We start from the raw sequence: 20998 nt of genomic DNA, 5'->3' as shown, positions 1-20998 counted from the left end.
ATACAGAGGAGAGTTTTCTCAAGAGGTTTGAGGAGCAGTGCTCAGGGGTGCCCAGAGTTCACTCCTGGAGAGGGTGACCAGATCGTTCTATGTCTACAGCCCAAGATGCAGAATGAAAGTTTCCTCGAACCTTTGGGTACATGGGGGGTTGGTTTCAGTGAGGGTCACACCTGGCAGTACATGGGAGTTGGGGGGCATGTGGTGTCAGAGAATGAATATGGATCCCAGGGCCCCCAACTGCTGAACTCTGTCCCTGCCCCATTCATATCAAGAGTTTCTTTTCTTTTTTTGGTGTGTGTGTCGGGGGGGATTGGGTGGGGTCTCCCAAACTGATGATCTTGGTGATCCTCATCTAACAGGGCAAGCAGCTCAAAGCAGCTCAAGGATGCTATGGGACTCCCTCAGACACCCCAACAGTGCTTCAGAGACTTCAGGGCTGTACTCAGAGGCACTTAGAGGACCATGTGGTGGCGGGACCATATGGTGGGGGTGAGCTGCATGCAAGGCAGGTGCCTTTACTCGCCCTCCAACTCTCCAGTTTTTCAGTCAGTACTTTGGAGTAGACCTATGGCATTCAGGATAGTCCCTCAAGTACTGACCTCCCCAAACTGGACCCATCCAGCATTTAGGGAGTTTCCCATCTTCTTCAGGCACATTCTGATGCTGAGATCTGCTAGCATCTGATTCTGTTCAGGTCAGACTGAACAGCGGCTTCCACAGGAAGCTCTTGCTCAACAGATTCAGCCCCTCTGAGCAAATCCTGGTTGAATTCCTAGCATGCGAAGTACTGTTTTTCTCAGTAACTTGAAGGCTGTCTCTTAACCTTTCCCGGTCCCCCCTTCTGTGAATCAGAGGAAATTATTTCTAACTTCAAGGGGCCATTGAGAGAATTAATTTGTTAATGTTTATAAAGCATCTTAGATATGGAAGTGCTGAGGTGATTGAATGCCATACAAATAAATTGCCATCCAAAGGCGCTGCATAATTGACTTTATTGACTTGATATTTTTGTGAGTTGATGATATATTTTTGGCAAATCTACAGAAAGGTGTTTTATTTCCCCCCACCCTCTAAACAGTTGTACAGAGATTATGATTGTTTGTAATACAGAACATGCAAATCACCCCCTCCTCCCTACTCAAGTTAATAAAAACATAAAAGAAATGACTGCCATTAGCAGCAAACGAAGGGTCCTAGGGAAAAGAATTTCCCAATTTCAAACATCGCCAGTAATTTCCGTTCAAACCAATTGCAGGAAGCCTGTTGGAGAAAGTAAAGGGAAGTGAGAAGTCCATTAAGGCCCTGGATATGAGTTCGACAATAAACGTTCAAAGAGAAGAATTTCCGCATTGCGCTATTTTCCAGACTGAAACAATTTGGAGAAACAGGCATAGCCTACTTGATCTCAGGCCTCGTCCTCCAGGCCGAGGGGAGATAGTATAAAGGGTGGTGAGAGTACCCTAAGCCTGGGAGACCCTGGCTCCTGGCCTCTCTCTCTTCCTCCCTGATCACTGCCCTGGGGAGCACTGGGCTTCAGCCTCAGTTCATGCGCATGTCTGCATCCCTGCAGACAGAATATGGACCAGACCTTCCAGGGTGACAGAATCTCTGGGGCAAAGGCTTGCACTGGACATGCAGATGCGGGTCCCCCAGGACAATTCAGGACGTTGATTGCTTGTCCTTATAAATGGGGGCTGTTCTTTAAAAACACTCTAGCACCCAGCAAGGGTCTGCCCTGGGCTCATGCTGACTTTCTGATTGGTTGAGCGCCCAGAAACCACTTCTGTTCTTGATTATTGTCGGTCCAGTTCCGTGTGGGGCTGTCATTCCTGAGGCTGATCCCCAGTAGCTGAAAGATCCCAAATGAGACCCAGTTAGGTGTGTCTTTTTTCTATCCCCCTACATTTTGTGTTTTTGGAAAACAATATGAATGTTTCTCAAAAAACTAGGAATTTAGGTCCCATTTGACCCAGTTCAGTGTATCTTAAAGGAGCACTGTTAGGGGAGCCGGGGCCAGGTCCTTGTGCATTTTTCACTTTGAGGAGGAGCGTTTCTCAATCCACTACCTGCCCTGCAGGGTGAAACCAAAGTGAGGACGCAGCCCGGAAGGCACACAGAGTTTGACAGCTTAATGCAGGGGCTGTCAAGATAGTTCAGGACTTAAAGCACTTGCCTTCCATTTGGCTGACTTTCTGTTCCATGCCTGGCATCACCTGAGCACCACCAGGAGTGAGCCCTGAGCACTGCCAGCTGTGGCCTCAAACCCCTCAAAAATGAAAGTTCTTGTCAATGCTGGATGTACTGGCTGCTATTACAACCCCCACTTCTGTCTCCTCAGAGCTTCTCCTTGGTTTAACCACACCTCAGCTTCTCTCCATCATCATCAGCTAGGATGAGTCCATAGAGAATCTCCTTATGGAGAATATGAGAATTTCCTGGACTAAAATAAATTCCTCTGAACAGACACACCAGCCCTTGTTATCTTGTTTTGTTTTATTTTTGTTTTAGGGAATACACCTGTCTATGCTCCTGGCTCTGAAGTCAAGAATCAGTCCTTGAGGCCTTGGGGAATTATATGGGATATCCAGGCTGGTCACATGCAAGACAGAGACACTCTACTCACTGTACTATTGCTCCAGCCCTTATTTAATTTCTTAACTTTTCATCAAAGAGAGTTTGACGAGCTGGAGTGTGGAATTTGCATGCAGGAGCCCCGGATTACATCCCCATGACCACAGGTCCCCTGATCACCACCAAGAGTCACCCCCAAGCTGGGGTACCCCCTAAGCACTGTTTGGTGTGCTCCTGGAAAAAAATCAACAAAGGAAGTCTTTCGAGGGAATATGCTCTTCCTCTAATCCACTGTGCCCCCATTACATCTGGATTGCTGGGTGGGTCATAACTAGATGGCAGAGTTCAGAGAGGGGGAACGAGAGGGAACAGTCTCCTTGAACTTAATTTGTCATCCATCAGGGACCCTTTCGTTTGCCTTCTCTTTCGGAGTCTTCATATTCTCCTCCACTTATGCTAATTGAAGGACAAGGTGAGTAGAAATGATGAAGAACAAAACACAGTTACTTTCAGGCTTAGCAGCACTTAATTTTTTTCTCTGTGATAGTCACTGGGGACAGTCTCGGAGCTGGAGGGTAACACTTCCTTTGTGGGACCAGGATGCAGGGTGGTTCTTGCCTCCTCCAGTGGGGAGGTCCCTGGGCTTGTATGTAGGCAAAGGATGGAGTCAAATTGATGCGACAGAAATTTCAGCCACAGGGAAGGAGCAAGTTGCAAAGTGAAAGAGAACAAAGGCCCCAGAGCATATGACTCAGTTCCGTACTCAGGTCTCGGAATTTGCCTTTCTTGATCCTTGTGGTGTAATTTTCCCATTGAGCCGAACAGCAAACATGTGTCTGTCTCTCCCGTACAATTTACAGTTTCCGATGAAATTGTGAGTGTACTGATACATTAATAACTCTAGGCATTGAAATAACCTTTATTTTTCAAGGCACTCTGGGGATTATAAAAGAGGGGCCATTGTTTTCTTCTCCCTGCCTTAGACACTTGATGTTCTTATGAGATGTTAAATTTCAGTCTCTTCTGTCACCGTTCTTTTATGCCATCAGAAAAGAAAACAAGGATGCAATGACGCGAACACAGATTCCTTGAACAGACTCAATTAGAGACCCAGGAAAGAACTGGAGAAATCAGCTTGAATCCTGACTAGATCACTTATTGACTAGCTCCAGTGATTTTAGCCAAGTCATTTCATCTTAGCAGCTCAATTTTGTTATCTGTGAAATTGGGGTGAAAAATGAGCCATCTCTCATGACAAAAGCATTTACAAATATGAGAAGATGATTAGAACCATTTGGCAGAAGTCAGAGCATCTGCTTTGAACAGCTTACTTTGTATATCCATACACCAGAGGGAAACTGAGGCACAAATGGAGAATGTTCTTTTTTCAACTGCATTGTCTAAACTAGAGACTCCCCCAAATACTCATGTTGTCAAAACTCTGATGGGCTTCAACTCCCTATCTTGGGAGCTGACTCCCCTCCAACCCACCCTCTAGGTCTTCTGAGTCCTCTCCTTTGGCTTATTCTAGTCTGTCTTCTAGTTCTTGGCACAAATATCTATGCAGGAACAGAGTGGCACCTTGACCTCTTACCCATAGAGTCAGGTGGTTTTGTTTATCCCTTAGTTTTGTCTCCCTGACACCTTTCTGCCCTCGGTCCTCTCCTTGTGATTATTACCCTCTTAATAAATCCTCTCCTTGAATCCTCCTAAAGGCAAACATTTCATAGTAGGGCTCTCTTCCTCCAGACTTCTCACACATTCCTGAAATTGTCTTCCAGTGTTTGCCAGGATTGTGGCAAGTGGGAGACCTGTTTCCCACCAGAAATCGGGATGCCCAGGTGGCTCATGAATTCTGTTGTGGTCAACTGACCCCTATCTATCACCCCCAAACTTGTAGCTGTTTTTTTGTTTGTTAGTTTGGGCCATATCTGGCCATACTCAGGTCTTATTCCTGGCTCTGAACTCAGGGATCACTCCTGGCAAGATCAGGGGACTATATGGGATGCCAGGAATCAAACCCAGGTTGGCCACTCACAAAGCAAAATGCCCTACTTGCTCACTGTACAATCTTGTACTGTCACTCCAGCTCCTTAATTTGCAGTTGACTTGAATGAAGTGGAGAGTAAGGGAGAAAACAGAGCTCATATCTCTCTGCTCAACCCACTTCAACCACCTGGAGAGATGCCCGATGTGGGCCAGTCTGCAATAAGCACCTTTGTAGCAGAGATGAAGCTGTCAAATGCGCCTGAAGTCTACTTGTTCTGCAAGGCTCAGGACATGGTCCCCACCACCCAACCAAGTTCTCAGTGGTCATGGACTCAGGCTGGAGCAAGCAATGGCTCTTTGCAGGAAAGGAAAGTTAGTCCTAACCTCAGCACAGGCATTCCAGAATCATCACCTTCCCTCATAGAAAAGAATTTTAGGAGGAGATGAAACAGTGAAGTAAAATCGTTTTGTTGAAAGAAATGTGCTTACAGAAATGAGAAGAGAGAGAAAAAGTGATGAGATATGCATTCAAGAGCAAACATGAGCTTTTCCAGAGGGAAAATTCAAGAGTACAATCTCCAGGGTAGAGAATGAGTCAAAGAAAGGAAATCCACTTCTCAGGTCCAGAAGTGGGCCAAAGTCCAGGGTGGAGAACACAACTTCCATGCTTTTACAAAGTTGGTTTCTTCCAAATCGCCTTGGCTTACTGTTTTCTGACTCCTGGAAAGCTCATCTGGATGTTATTATGGGAACATTATTATTTGGGTTCTTGGTGGTCCTTTCCTATTGCTATTGTCACCTGTAGCATCTTTTGATGCTTCTCCTTTTCTGACGGAGTCTGCTCTTCTCTGAATGGTGCCTCAGTTTTTACATCTCAATGGGGTGTGATTTTCATGTCTTTGGGCAACTTCAGGGCTAGGTAGCCTCTTTGTTTTAGTAGTTCCTGAAAAATTCAGTATGGAAACCCCCTCATCTGCATCTGTGTAACAGAGTGAAGGTGAAAATTGCAAAAGGAGTCAGGTCCCTCCTAACTGCACAAGCTCCTTGTTCTTGAAGGATGAGTAGTCTCCAGAACTCATCCACAGAAAGGGGCATGAGGGACCACTGCTTTCCAACACCTCCTTCCCTCCCACCTGGGAACTCTCAGGCACATCATGGGAATTCCCTGCGTCTGCGCCATCTGTGATAAAGCATGAGGTGGTTCAGGCACCACGTCTCCCCGATTCTTGTGTTTTCCTAAGAGGAATTTCATGGAGAGTGGAAATATTTAATAAAAGTAAAGTAAGTAAAGGCCCTCCCGTTGATCATCGATTTGCTCGAGCGGGCCCAGTAACATCTCCATTGGAGACTTTGTTTTTACTGTGTCTGGCATATCGAATACTCTCAGTAGCTTGCCGGGCTCTCCGAGAGGGGCAGAGGAATCGAACTCGGGTCGGCCATGTTGGCTGCGTGCAAGGCAGACGCCCTACCCGCTGTGCTATTGCTCCAGCTGTCTCGCTTTGGCAGCACATATACTAAAATTGGAACGATACAGAGAAGATTAGCGTGGCCCCTGCGCAAGGATGACACACAAATTCGTGAAGGAAATATTTAATACCAGCATAATTTCCTTATTTTCAAAGGTAGAGGAGGCCACTGAAGGGTAGAGCATGTTGTACAGGGGCTGGGTGGGGAGAGGGAATGGGATGGGGCGGAGGGCACCCTCACTCTCTTTGTTCCTCCTCTTTTTATGGTCTCACTCATCTCCCCTCCCCCTCCCCCTTTCCTTTTCCCTCCCACTCTACTCCCCAAGTGGATGGGGGACACCAAGTATCTGAGGGTTTGACCATATTTGACCACACCTAGGGGTTGTCATGGTAACTGTAAACTGTCTAGTAAGAGTCGCCTCCCAGGGGGAAGTTGTAAAGGACTCAGCCCTTTGTGTGTGTGTGTGTGCGTGTGTGTGTGTGTGTTTATGTGTGTGTATGTGTGTGTGTGTGTGTGCGTGCGCTCACATGCCACAGAGTGTGAGTATCCCCCCGTGGGTGGCAGATTTCAGTCCACATGAAAGTTTCAGTCCCTTTCAAGGAGTTTGACTTGTTAGTGGAAGCACCCCCGTGGGTCCTTAACCCACTCACCACCCTCAAAGCACTTACTTCCCTGTGTCACCACATACTCCCGGGATTCCTCGACTCTTGCCCCTCACTTCCACAGAGCAGAGACAGAGCTGGCAGTGTCTCTTTGTCTGTCATGGTGACATGGGCATCTGTCCCAGCTCAGACTCCAGGGATGCTTGGTGAAAGAAATTCTGAAATTGGAAAGGATCCATTCCCCAGGACTGAAAAAATGTTCCACCAAGGTCTTGGGACCATGAAGTTCACTGGATCATCCTGTTTACTTGTGTCCTCTCATACAAGTTCAGGATTAATATATATATATATATATATACATATATATATATATATATATATATATAATGACTGTATCCTCATAGTCCACCAAGGAAAATCTTTACAGATGCTTTCCAGAAGGAAAAGGAGATGCTATCGCTGGCATTAGCTGCCCGGTGGCCAGTAGATTACCAATTTATTCCCTTAGTGGATTTGAGTTTCTACAGAGTGTGTGTGTGGGGGGGGCAGCAGAGCTTACGTATGGCCAAGAGAAGGCATCAACACCCTACTCCCCATTCTCTGCCTGTGTTCCCGTTCTCCTGAGTCGCCTTCCAGGGTTTCTTTCTCAGAGAGAGATGCCCGCCCACTTGCCAACTTCCCCACTTGTCCCACTTTGTTGTGTGGGGTGATCCAGGCTGGCCAAAGCACAGGTCACACTTGTGTGCAGTGTCCCTGTGTGCCTCAGTGTCTACTTAGGCTGACCACCCCCTGCTCCCTCCCAGACATTCCACAGAGCCCCATGCACGTGGACATAGTCTTGTGTATTTTTACTGTTTTTATTTTTGAAGTTAGGAGCCATGTTTCTCCGGCAACAAGATTAACACCTTCATCTGCGGAGCTCGCCACTCTGCATTTGAGTGACTGTAGTAACTTGGGGGGATCTTCCCTGCCCCCATCTTCCCAAGTCTTTCTGTGGTATCTCCATCCACATTACTCAAGGCAATCCCTGCCTCCCCACCTTCTCTTCCTGCTTGTCGTCTAAATCATCCTTTGTTCTTATTGATTCAACCTCTGAAATCCACCTTGAACAATTCCCTTCCCAGGTTCCCTACCATGCCCCTTGTCTGCCATCTGCTAAGACCAAGGCAAGAGTCTCTGACAGGTCTCAGGCTCCCAGTCTTGTACAAATCCTTGCCTCCTTGGCGGCTGGGGAGTCTTGGGGAGCTGGGCTTAGCTCTCCTCTCAGTGACCTTCTACTCTGCCCTGAATCCTTTCTCCGACCTTCCAGTCTGGCCTGGCTCTTATTCTCAGCATCCAACATCTCTCCCTCTGCTGCCAGACTGCCCACCAGTGGAGTGGGTCTTCCTGTGCTCCCTCCCCTCTCTGGACCTTTACAAGGTCTCTGCCTCCATCTCCCCTGCCTGCCTAGTCACCCCTGCTCCCCACCATCACCTGTTAAGGGCTTCCAAATCTTCTCCCTCTGGGCTCTTTCAATTCTTCGTCTGAATGGAGTGACCTCTACCATTCTCTCTTCGTGCACATTTAAGTTTATTTTTCTATCCACACTTATCACCACCTTTATGAAGCATTGGTACAGATATGTCAGCTTGGGGGCTTCTCACACCTTGGATTCTGAAGTCCAGGTTTGGCAGGAAATAGGACTGTGAGTTGCTTATATTCAGTGCCAGTAGCATAGAACTTGGCCAAAAAGATGTTAAGAACGTGTTTAAGCAATACAAGCTGTCTACCATTTCTTTTCTTTTTCTGGGTATTTTAAAACTTAATTGACATCAGGGAAATGAACTACAAAGCCATGATGGCTTACCTTTATGTACCTATTGTAATGATTGAGATGGAAAACGTCGGACGCTAATCTGGCTGAGGGTGATGTGGAATGACTATAGAAATGTCACCCAGGAGGGTAGGAATATAAAATGCTAGTGCTACCTTGGGAATTGCAAGGCAGTTCCCTACACATTTTTAAGCATAAGCCCACCATATGACCCAGCACTCTCCGTCCTTTGTCTGAGAAATGAAATTGGATGCCTATATAAAAATGGACACAAAATGGAAGTGGCAGCTTTGTTTTGGTTAGTCGGATTTGGAAACAATCCGTGTCCATCAATGAGTGAACGGGTAAACAAATTATGGTAAATACAGACAATGGAGTATGACTCAGCGGTTGAGAGAAGTAAGCGATTGGTACACATGAGAACATGGCTGGATTTCAAATTACTATGCTGAGCAAAAGAAGGCAGAAATAGAAGAGTACAGATGGTCCCTCTCCACGACTCCATTTCTATGAAATTCTAGGAACGGAAAAGCCAGCCATAGTGACGGAAAGCAGAGGAGTGTTTGTGGGGGCTGGAGAAATAGGGGTGTCAATGGCAAAGAACTGGGGTCACTTTCTGGGTGACGGAAATGTTCTTTTTCCTGCTTGCAGATGGTTATTCCGATGTCAGCCTTCATCAAAACTCATTAGATCCACAATCCCAAGTGGATATAATTTATTCTACTAGTTTATTTAAAACCATGTATCTATTATGTAGTTACAGGTGGACATGAGATGAGCAGAGATGCATATATTATATATTTGTATTTACACTATATAAGCACATATGCATATATACGTATATAATTGTATTATAAATTACAAATATGTAATTATATATACTTCATATATATTCTTAACATATTAAAAGACATTGTTGCATTCAAGGATATGTTATGCATCATATACACTAAATATGTTTCTATATTGTTGAACAGATAAATATACTCAATTGTATTTAACATATTGTAAGCATATTGTAACAATTGTAAACATATTGTATAAATATATTACTATATTGTCTAACACATATTGTATAATTTAATATCATTAAGTATATTGAATGTTTATTTATTCTATAGTATTATTTGTGGTGTAAATAAGGGAACAGGAAAGAATGGTCATATAAATGTCCTACAGAGTATAGAGTGTCATGCATACATAACAGCTCAATAAAGGATGGTTAAAGAGTAACATATTTATACAATATGTTTACAATTGTTACAATATGCTTACAATATGTTAAATACAATTGAGCATATTTATCTGTTAAACAATATAAAAACATGTTTAGTGTATATTATGCATAACATATCTTTGAATGCAACTATGTCTTTTAATATATTAAGCATATATATGAAATATATGTAATTGGGCAAGGCAGGGAAGGGGAGTTTTCCTGTTTGGCCCAGAAGGAATCCCAATGACCACAGGGCTGCCAATGAGAGTAGAGGAGAGAACAATTAAACTTTTCTTGACAGTCCCACTAGTTCATTACAGCAGAAAAAAAGTGGCAGGCTCCAGCGATTAAGATCTGTGGACTGCATGGATCAGGTTCACCACAAAAAGTCCAGGGTGAGGCCAAGTTCCAACATAGGGTAAATAGAACATAATTTAGTAGAATTAAGTTCCAGGCAACATTTGGAACATTCTTATACTAAAAAAGAAAACTTTTTTCATGGTTTATCTGAAATTCAAATTTAACTGAGTGTCCTGTATTTTTAATTTCTTAAACAGGAAGCTCTTCCAGAATACCATATTATTACCAGGCTGCTTGAACTCATATATAGAATGATTTTTTTTTTCCAACCTGTTTGGCATGTTAGGATTCCGCTCACTTGGAAAATTGGAATCAATAGGAGCTAGTGAAAAGAATGGGGATTTTTGTCGTGAGTCAGAACTTGATTTTAATATTGGTTTGCTTCCTGATTCATTCTGAGAGCATGGCCGAATTATTTAGAGTCTCTGCAAAATGCGGATAACAGCATCTAATTCAGAGTGATTCTTGAGAGGCAGCAGGATGGGGCGCTTGGCCTTCCTAGAGAACGGTTCTTTTCCTGCTGCTGCTCTCCTTTGCACATTAGAGGGGCAGTGTCTCCTTCAGAGGTAAAAACACGAATCACGAAGGGATGCTGGGTTGACACTTGGTCCTCCCCATCAGTGGACCAGGTTCTGGTCGGTTTTCAGGAAGAGGTAGGTGTTATGATGTAGTGATGGAGATGCAGCCTAGACACCCTTTTCACTGCTCTTGTTTTGAGGATAAGGAAGACGTGTCATGAAGAGAAATGGGGAGGGGTCTTGGTGGAGCTGGAGCAACTGCAGAAAGGGGTCATCTTCTTTAAAAGCCTCTACAATTGGGGATTTTTTTAATTTCCAGAAGTGGAGAAGGAAGACAGTTCAAGTGACTTAACCTACATTAGCGCAGAGACTGGAGTGAACCCCTGTAAAATGGGCAGCCTGCTATTTCCCGGTTCCAACAGGAAATGCTTCTATCTACAGTGGAAGATCATTGAGGCAGATCCTGGGGTGATGTATTTTTTAAAAAAGAGAGACACACTTTCATGATCCGGAGACCTTGACTGGCAATGCAGCTTAGGACATAGGTACCAGATATGGGTACCATAGGTCCCCAGGAGCAGGAGCTGGAGTGATAGCTCTTCCCTTCAGCGAGGGCTTCTGTCTGGGGTTCTCCGCTGAGATTTCCCAGCTCTCAGCACTCTTCAGCCCTTCAGTTCTAGAGACATCTCTAGTCCCTAACCTGCCAGTTGCGTCAATAAATGACTGAATCATTTCGTTCCTCCACTAACTTCATCATTTGTTCTCAGGATGAGAATTTCTGTGTTGGAGTTTGGCCATCTATAAAGTCCTCTAAGTTCACTTCTGACTCATGTTTCTGGAGATGCCAGGAGATTCCTGCCTGCTATTGACCATCTTGTTAGTACTCAGACGGCAGCCATGATTGTGTGGTGCCATGGTCAGGGAAAACTTGAATGAAAGCCTTGGAGACTAACTCTTCCTGTTTTTCTCAAACCCATGCCAAGGCTCCACCGTTGGTGCACTGTGGCTGGGGATTTCCCTTGAAACTTGGAGAAGAGAAGGGGTTTTAGTCTCCCACTGTGCTAACCCCCATGGCACTGACATCAGGTGTTCATTGTTGCTGTGTATGGAGCTGATTTCCCGAGGAGGACTCTCACTAGGGTATTCAAGAATCAGACTCATTCTTTTAGGGACTTCAAGGAAGGGACTATGGGATAAAGATGAGGAAAACTGGACCTAAGATGAAGATAGAAACCCACCCAATATTAAAGTGCACTGGACTCAATAAATACACTATGAAAAGTGTCTTACCAGGGTAACTTGGATAAAGGACTTAACATTTCACTCTGATTCCATGAACTTCAAATTTTACAAAGATCTCCATTGGGTAGTCTGTCACTTTCAATGACTTCTGTTTAAAAGATTCCCCCAGCTGGTCACAGACCATTGCCAGATTCTGCAGAGAGCAAATCGTCTTAAATAGCAAGCAGGTTTGAGGCTCAATGCTTTCTGTAGTTTCCCCTTGCTCTAGCTGATGGCCAAGAAGGAGCTTTTGTTGAAATAAAGAGCTGCACATACTTCAGATTTCATCTTTGATGCCTCAGTCCAATTTCTGCCTTGTCCTCCCCATTAGACATCTGTAATGTGAAACTCTGATGACGTGGGTGCGTGGCAGAGGCATTTGGGAACAAGTGAATGCTATTTAAACTAGAAAAAAATGAATCATATTTCAAATTCTCTACTAAATACTGTCCTCGCTGCAACGTCTCTAGACCTTGGGGAGAAAGAGAAAAGAGGAGAGGAAAAGAGTTAGAGAGTTAGAGAGATGGAAAGAGGGAGTGAGGGAAAGAGAGGAACAGTGAGAAGGATGAGGTAGGGAGAATGATGGGGCAGGGAAAAAGAGAAAAGAGGGTTTTGTTTGTTTGTTGTTTCATCTTGCTTTTGTAGATTAGTATCACCAAATTTACCAGTTCAGCACACTTGGAGTTTTCTAAATTTCACCTATGTTATGGATACAAACTTACTAAACCCAGAGATTTGAGTTTGAAAGCTTAGTCTAGGATAATCCAAAGAAAAGAACAGGGAAGCAGCTGGGCAGTGATTGTCGGACCCCTTCTTTGAAACCTTCCCACCTTTCCGATCCCACTTAGAGCAGAAACGATTTCCTGAGCAGGTAGATGACGGCACCATCCTGGTACAAAGGAAGAGATTGGGAGCCATGGCCCCTTCCTGAGCTTTATTCCCTGGCACTGTGCGCTGGCATATTTATAAGTCCTCTAAAAACTGCTTCAGGCTTTTCGTGGAATGAGAAAATAATTCCATCTTTACGGTTCCAAGTAAAGTATTCCTAGGGCTGTAAAACCAATGCTATAAAGGCTGAAATTGTGTCACGTTCTTAGAGGCAGGAAAAGAGAGTCCAAGATCCCCCACTCTCCGAAAGTGAGGATTCCTAGCCAGTTGGGGGGAGCTGGTAGGTCTTTCTGGAGGGTTTGGGTATGTTCAACATAGTTTCATATAAATGAACAAATAATGATTTTTTTTCAATCACTCAGCTTTGCAGCTCTTTCAGGCACGTGTCGTTGAGCCTGGTGGATCATCTCCTTCAAAGGCTCTGCCCTTCCTTCTTTCATTTCTAAGAAATTGTTTGGAAACACATTCGTATACTAATAACAACAGTTTTATCTGCCTCTATTAACCAAATCAGAGGCAAATAAATCAATTCATCCATGGTTAGAGAGAAGATTCTGCCTTCCTCGCAGGCCAAACAGCCTGAATGTCCTTCCGGCTTTTCTTATGACTAGAATACTTGGATTGGTTTCTTTTTCATAGCTGCCACCCAGCTTGGTGGGAGATCATATCTCACATCCAGAGCCTTCATTTCTCTTCCTGAGGCTGATCAGAAGCAAGAACCCACTGAAATCTGGAGCCTCAGTGGGTTCATTGCTCCAGGAAGGCGTCCAAATCCTCTTCTTGTCTTGGTGCTTTTCTACATCTTCTTTATAGGAGGAAGAGCAGAGCGTTAGAGCGCTAATGAAAAAACTAAATAACTCTCTAAACATGAACCCATCATCCGCAAAACAGCAGCTAATTTTGAATTATGAAAGGAGGCTGGACCACAATTCACCACTGAGAAGCCGGGGGAGGGAAAACGGGGCTGGGGAAGTCCAATTATTCTTGAACCAGAGACAGTCTTATTAAGTTGGGCAGAAAATTAATTAGGCTAATTAGAAAACCTCATTGGAATTCAGCGAGGAGTTACGAGAGGCAGCCTGACAACACGGGACGGGGTGGGAGAGAGAGACGGTTCTGGGGGAGAGAAAATGAGTTTTTCAGGAAGCCCCACGCTCTTTGGAACTGATCGCCGGGTCACTTCGCTGAAGTGGCAGCATTTTTATGCACTTTGTTCCCAGTTGTGGGTCTCTGCTGAGTTTTAAAAATGAGGTCTGGTCTCTGTTAGTAGGGGAGGGGAAAGAGGTAAGAAAAAAATCCCAAGATTTATTCTGAGGTTTCAGTGGGATTTTATTTTTATTTTGGTATTTCCGATATGCTGGTTCATCAGCATGGCGCATTGTTAAAAAGTGCTGGGTGGGTGGTTTTTTTTTATCTTCACGGATTTATGGAGTCCTGAAAACATCTGTTCCGTTCTGATTCCCCTGCTCAGAACAAAGACGTGTGCCAGGGGCAGTAAGTGGCCATCACCACTGTTTTCTGGGGACTGACGTTGGCACCAATGGACAGAGGCTCCTGAGAGAATCCCGGGGACCTGGGTAGGTCCAGGAGAAGGGGGGATTCCAGCCCCAGGAAACGGATTATGAGCACTGCTTCAGACTTGGTGCTTTGGATCTCTGTGACCTTGACAAGGACACACGAGGACCCCTGGGAAAATCCTTCAAGGATTTCTCTTTCCAAGAAAGGATCCAAATTTTATTCTACTCTATCTTTTATTGGTTTTGCTTTTGGGGCCACACCTGGCTGTGCTTAGAGCTAGATCCTGCAGAAAGGACCTTATGTAATCTGAGATCAAATCCGGATTGGCCATGTGCAAAGCAAATGCCTCACCCACTGTCCCGTCTCTTCACTTTTTTTTTTGTTGCCTTTTTGGTTTGTTTTGGGGTCACACGTGGAGGTGCTAGGGTTGACTCCTGGTGGGGTTCCGGGGCAATGTGGGATACCAGGGATTGAACCCAGCTTGGCTGGGACAAGGCCAGTGCCCACCCTGTTATACTATCTCTCTAGCCCTCAAGTTGCTTATTTTGTTGTTTGGGGGTCACACCTGGCAGTGCACAAGGCTTATGTCTGCTTGCTCAGGGATCACTCCCAGCTTCAAGAAAACATATGGGGTCCTGGGTATTCAACCCTTATCAGCCACATGCAAGAACCCTATCCACTGTACTATCTCCCCAGCCCTCAAGTTGTATTTAATGTCTGTGCTTCACTGATGTCCGAGGGAACTGGTAAGTGCTCAGTGGAAATGTTCTTCTTGGGAAGGGGGGTGAGAAGACCATGACCATCTGCAACTCTTCCCTGGGAATCTGGGAAGGGACCTCATCTCAGGGACTCCCTAAGGAAAAGCCTGTCCCAGCTCCTGGAAGCCAAGTCTTCCTGTGTTGGTTTCCTGAGCATGCTGGGTTCAGGGTACAGTCTGGGAACTTCTAAAGAAAAGAGGTCTTGTAGGTAAGGGGGTCAGTAACAAGACTTCCTGGGAAAACAGAAGTTATGGACATCTGAGACTTGCAAAGTGGCCCAAGGGAGCTAACAGCACCGCCGTTCTTCAACACTCCTGTGAGATGGAAATTTGCTCTCCGTCTACTCACCTGGTTCCTCCTGCCCAGCCCACCCCTCCCACCCATGTTGCTACTCACATGGATCCCGTGAGTGGGGACCCTGGTCCCTGGCAGTCTCTAGGGGGTGCCTCTAGGAAGAGGGGTGCTGAAGCCCAACCCTGTGATCACTGGCATTCTCTGCATCCACCAAATATGCACATTTGAACCCTGGAAGCACAGAATTGGGAGATGGGGCCCTTGGGTAGTGATTAGAGTTAGATTAGGTTTTGAGGGTGGGGTTTTGGGGGGTTAGTCACAGACTTATTATATAGAGGGGAAGGGAAAAGGGGAGGAAGAAATAGAAATAGAGAAACAGAAGGGAAAAGGAGAGGGCAGAGAAGGAGAATAACAGAAATAGAAATAGAAGAGGAGACTAGGGGAGGAAAAGAGGGATGAAGACAGAGAGACACAGAGAGGGACAGAAACAGTGAGACAAAGAGAGAGAGAGAGAGACAGACACAGAACGTAACAGAGAGAGCGACAGGAAGAGAAACAGACAGAGAGAGAGAGACACAGAAAGAGACAGAGAGAGAAAGACACGGGAGAGGTTGAGATAGACAGAGATAGATGGAGAGAGGAGATAGAGATAGATGGAGAGAGACACAGACAGAGACAATGACACAAACACACAGAGAGAGACAGACACAGGGGGACAGACACAGTGACAGAGAGAGGCGAGAGACAGGCTGGCTGGGCTGGGGGAAGCTGTTCTGACCCTCTGCAGCCAGAAGTTTCTCCTGCAATGAACATTCAGGTGCCTCAAACCTGGGCTTGGCCTCAGGAAGGTCATTTCTGTCCCCTGGCCCTCCTTTGGCATGTCCCGCTGGTCTGAACAAGACTCGCCCGGGGCGTTCCCAGACCCCAGGCTTGCAGCTGGTCTCAGTTTGTGCATGAGGCCCAACACTCCTGGCTCTGGTGCACCCCTGGCTCTAGTCAGGTTGTGGAGAGACATGAGCCCTTGGCTAAGGGTTCATCATGCTCACAGGATAAAGGGGCATGGGGAAATCAAGACCCCGTTTCACCCAATCTGTGGAAGGGCGAAGGATCTCAGCACCGGGCATTAAGGGAGAGAGACAGAAGGAGGCAGCCCGAGGCCTGGATTCTGTGCGTCCTTCACTGTAGCCCAGGATGCACGTGCTCCTGCGCTGAGGGCAGGCCAGAGCTGAGGGTCACAGGAAGCTGTCCATGCCTCCATGCCAGGGGATGACCCCAGGCTGCCCACGCCCCCAACACCATGAGTGCATGGCCTCCCGGCCCTCCCTCCACACCTACCTCTCCTGTGGCTTTTTCTCCTTTTGCAATCACCAGACTGGCCTGTCAAGCTGAGTCACACAAGAGACAGGCGTCAATTAGTGCTGGCCCCCAGACTGCCACCCTGCCTCGCCCCCAACCTCTCAGGTGACCCCATTATCTCAATGGCCCAGCCCGGCTGTTCTGGGAACAGGCTGACGGAGAAGGAGAGTGAGCGGCCCAGAGATGAGGACTGCAGAGCGCCTGGCAGGCAGCGCTTCCGCTCCCTGCTGGCACTGGACAGGAGCCTTCTGCCACCCCTGGTCACCGCTGAGTGCTGCCATGTGCTGCTTTGGACCCCACGCTGCTGCCTGCCCACACGCCGTTCCTTCTGACAGTGGGCTTGATCCGTGCCACCCAGGGGACAGCTGGCTTCCAAGGGCACAGGGGGTTGCTATGGCATCACCTGGCATCCTCCTGGCGTCGTGATCAGAATCCTGCTCTTAGAGCAAGTGTTCCTGCATTTCCGTCCTCAGGTTGGCCAGGCAGACTTGGTTTTTAACCTTCATGAACTCACCTTCCATCAGATTCTAGGCAGCCCGCCCGCCCGCAGAACTTTGGGCTAAAGTAAACCCACATGAAAGAGGAGGCGATCAGCCCATCATCTGGTTATTTGATTTCACTCACACCCAGCATCTTCGCCTTTCCAAATATTTGAGTATGTTAATGTTGTGAGAACACAACCAAAGCATCAGCGGGATGCAGTTGATTGAGTGTTGCCATACTCTCAAATAATTTTCAAAACAGTATCATTTTCTTCCTCTGGCGTCTCGCCCGCCCCACCTGCACATGTTAGCCATGGAGTCAGAGCAAGTCGTGTGAGAGGAGGGATGGGAAATTCTGCCAAGACTCACATGAAATGGGGAGATAATTTAAAACACAGAGATTAAGTGTATGTCACATGTGATAAGCTGCTCCGTTAAAAGGATTATATTAGCCAAGTGATTTATAGCTTCAGACAAATTACTTTGTGTTCCGGGGGTGATAAAAATCCATTCTCATGCCCGTGTGTAGATTGGGAAACGGAAGTGGAGGTTCATACGGCAATCCCCAGGCCTTCTCATGCTGGGCCCACGTCCCTTTGCTTCCTGCTCATCCGCCTTTGCGGGGTTGGTTTTGTGTGGCTTGACGCTTTCCTTTTCCCTTCCAATCTGCAAGCTGCTCTGTAGTTCGCAAGTCCCTGTAGTTCTGGGATAATTTATTATTTAATTATGTAACCATTGCATAATTCTTCAGCTCCAGCCTTCAATGTTTCTATTGTTGTTAATGTAACTGCTTTGGAGGCATGCAAGTTTTATTTATGATTTCCATTGCTGCAGCAATAATTATGTAACTCTGCAATTCTGCAACTATTATTTCTATTTGTTTAATTACATAACCCTAATGATATTAAACCTCTAAAACATTTGGTGATAGATTTACGGGGAAGAGGCTAAGAGACAGCAATAATAATGATGTAGCCAAGTAATAATAAAACTAAATAATAGTACCAATATTAATATTAATGGCCTCACTGACAATAAGCAGCCACATTGTCTCTTGCGTCTTTGCAGTGTTTGGTCTCTTTAATGGGTTCCTTCCCAAATCTCTGTGGTTAATTAGCTCGCTAACATTTGGCTCCCAGTGGTGGGTACAACCTCGTTTCCAGACTTTACCTGGCAAGGCTGTGTTTTATAGAGGAGCAGATGGAACAGGTCTGCGCCATCCTTTTATGTAGAACTTGGAGTGGGCAAATCCCTTTCTTTCCCAGCTCACCTGGGATCCTTCCATAGAGAAGATGCTGGTGCTGCAAGGCACAGATGCTGCTGAAGCCGAAGAACTTGGGATGTGTTTGGGATGCAGGTGTATGTGTGTGTGTGTCTGTGTGTGTGTGTGTGTGTGTGTGTGTGTGAGAGAGAGAGAGAGAGAGAGAGAGAGAGAGAGAGAGAGAGACCGCACGTGAGTGTATGTGTGGTGGAGGTGGTGGTTAGGGTGTGGGGTTTGGAAAGAAACTGATTTGGACTGGATTCTGGCAGAACCACTCACGAGGTGACCTTGAGCAGGCTACCTAGCTTGTGTGAATCGCTATTCTCGCTATCTAAATGGGCGTGATGGCATCCACATGGCAAGACTCTTACGAGAATGAAATTCAAGAATGGGTCACAATTGTAGCAGCAGCTGCTGCCAGTGGGGAGTTATGTGGGGCCCCATTAGTGGAGTTGCTGGAGAGGAGGACTTTGAGTCACCCCTTTTCATAACTCACCTGGTCCTGACCTTTTTGACACCCGCCCTCCAAGACCTCCGTGGTCACCAGAGTTGGACAGCAAGTTGATTGCGAGCAGTTGCTGTGTGAGCCAGAGTCATTATGAGCGTTGCTGGAGGAACCATCCCAAGTATGGTTAAATATGTTACCTTTAAGGATCCCAGTATACCGAGGTGAGGAAGCTGAGCTCAGAGAAGTGAAGAAATTAGAGTCTCCCGTGTTCACGGGTGCTGATGCCAGGGCTGGGTCAAGGGAGTCTGTCCTCAGAGTGGGAGCTCTTCAGCTCTGCTGCGTGTCCATCCAGGGGCATATCCCTGCAGCAGGTCTGTAAAGACACAGGGCTACGTCATCCTATAAAGAGTTACCTCCCGCAGCCCCTCCTTGGGCCTGTCTCTACCAATGAGAATGTCTCTGCCTTGTAACTCACGTGTCTCTGGGGCTCCTGTGACCTTTCCTAGTCTAGACAGTGCCTAAGTGCATGGGGTTCCACTTCTCACCTCTCCTAAAGCATGTCCTTCCACTCCCCATCACGGGCTAGCCCCCAGAACTTCGTCACCTGACCAGCTCAGCCCTGCAGGCCCTCCCCCCCTCTCCTAGGCAAGGACACTCTGTACTGGGCCCAGGGTCTTTTCTGTTTTCTCATGCCGGGGACTCTGCTGCTGGAGCACCTCTTCTAAGAAATGCCTCCATCCCCCCCACAGCCTTACATCACTTACCCCGACCCTCTTAGTCACACACACTTGACTTGATTTGTTTCGTGCAGAGGGGCTGATATCTCTGCAGTTATTTATTTTCCTTCCAGGATCCTTTGGATTCTGCAGGGTGCTTTCTACCTCTCTGTTGGGTGGTAGAAGTAATAATGAAATAATGACACCGAGTCAATATTTCTGCCTCATTTCGGGTCCTAGCCCTGTACACAGAGTGCAGCGTCTAGTCAACATTTGTGTAAAGAGTAATGATGCTGCCTTTGAATGGTTAGAATGGGCTTAAAGTTTATTCATTTAAATTAGATTGAATTTAGCAAATTTAAAAATGTAAATAGTTTGAAAGATGAAGTCATGAAATTTGCGTACAAGTGGTACTACATGGAAAGTATCATGCTAAGTGAAAGGAGTCAGAAAGAGAGGGATAGACATAGAAAGATTGCATTCATCTGGGGGACATAAAGTAACAAAATAGGAGACTAACACCCAAGAGTGGCCGGGACTAGTACCAGGAGGTTTGCTCCATGGCTTGGAGGCCAACCACACATGCTAGGGGAAAAGGGAGCTCAGATAGAGAAGGGAGCACCAAATAAAGGGTGTTGGGAGGATCCTCCAAGGGTGGGAGATGCATGCTGAAAGTAGACTATAGACCAAACATCATTGCCACTTAATGCCTCTTTTGCAAACCACAACACCCAAAAGGAGAGAGAGAACAAAAGGGAATACCCTGCCACGGAGGCAGGGTGGGATGGGGGGGATGGGGGTGGGAGGGATACTGGGATCCGTGGTGGTGAGAAATGGGCACTGGTGGAGGGATGGGTATTTGATCATTGAAACCCAATTTGATCATTGAAACCCAAGCACAAAAATTTATAAGTCTACAAATGTATCTCATGGTGTCTCACTAATAAAAATTTATTAAGATATCAAAAAAAAAAAAAGAAACTTTCATCCCTTGGACTAATCCAGTAAGTACAGGATATGTGTTTTAAACTACGGGACTTAGAGTCTTAGTGAAATGATTTATACAGTAAAGTATATTATGCATTGATACAATCATTGTTTTGATAAAATAATGCATCAGATAGTCATAGTTTTGTAATAAAAGAAAAATCAGGGTGCAAGTAAATAAAGCAATCACGATCTCGATCATCCTGTTGTTCATCGATTGCCTCGAGCAGGCCCCAGTAACGTCTCCTTCGTCCTAGCCCTGAGATTTTAAAAAGTGCTACATTCAAGGCTCTTTCAGGGTTAGGAGAATGAGACCCATCATTGTTACTGGTATTTGGCATATTGGGTACGCCACGGGGAGTTTGCCAGACTCTGCCCTCTGGCAAATAAAGCAATGTTAAAGAAAATTTTTTTTTTAAAAAATGTAAATAGTTTGGTTTTTGGACACACCCAATAGTGGTCAGGGCCTA

At 46.0% G+C, this 20998-nt stretch overlaps 1 protein-coding gene and 1 pseudogene across 1 annotated transcript in view; both read left to right on the top strand.

Moving 5' to 3' along the window:
- The window catches only part of NTM (neurotrimin), a 1044600-nt gene that overhangs the window by 376860 nt on the left and 646742 nt on the right, over window positions 1-20998 (top strand). The gene's annotated exons all lie outside the window — the stretch shown is intronic.
- LOC130039605 (uncharacterized) lies at window positions 6055-6152 on the top strand (annotated as a pseudogene).

The sequence above is a fragment of the Sorex fumeus genome, unplaced genomic scaffold, assembly GCF_029834395.1.
Source record: "Sorex fumeus unplaced genomic scaffold, SorFum_2.1 ptg000091l, whole genome shotgun sequence".
Lineage (NCBI taxonomy): Eukaryota > Metazoa > Chordata > Mammalia > Eulipotyphla > Soricidae > Sorex > Sorex fumeus.
Note: the sequence above shows the minus strand (reverse complement) of the source record. Positions and strands in the feature narration are given on the sequence as shown.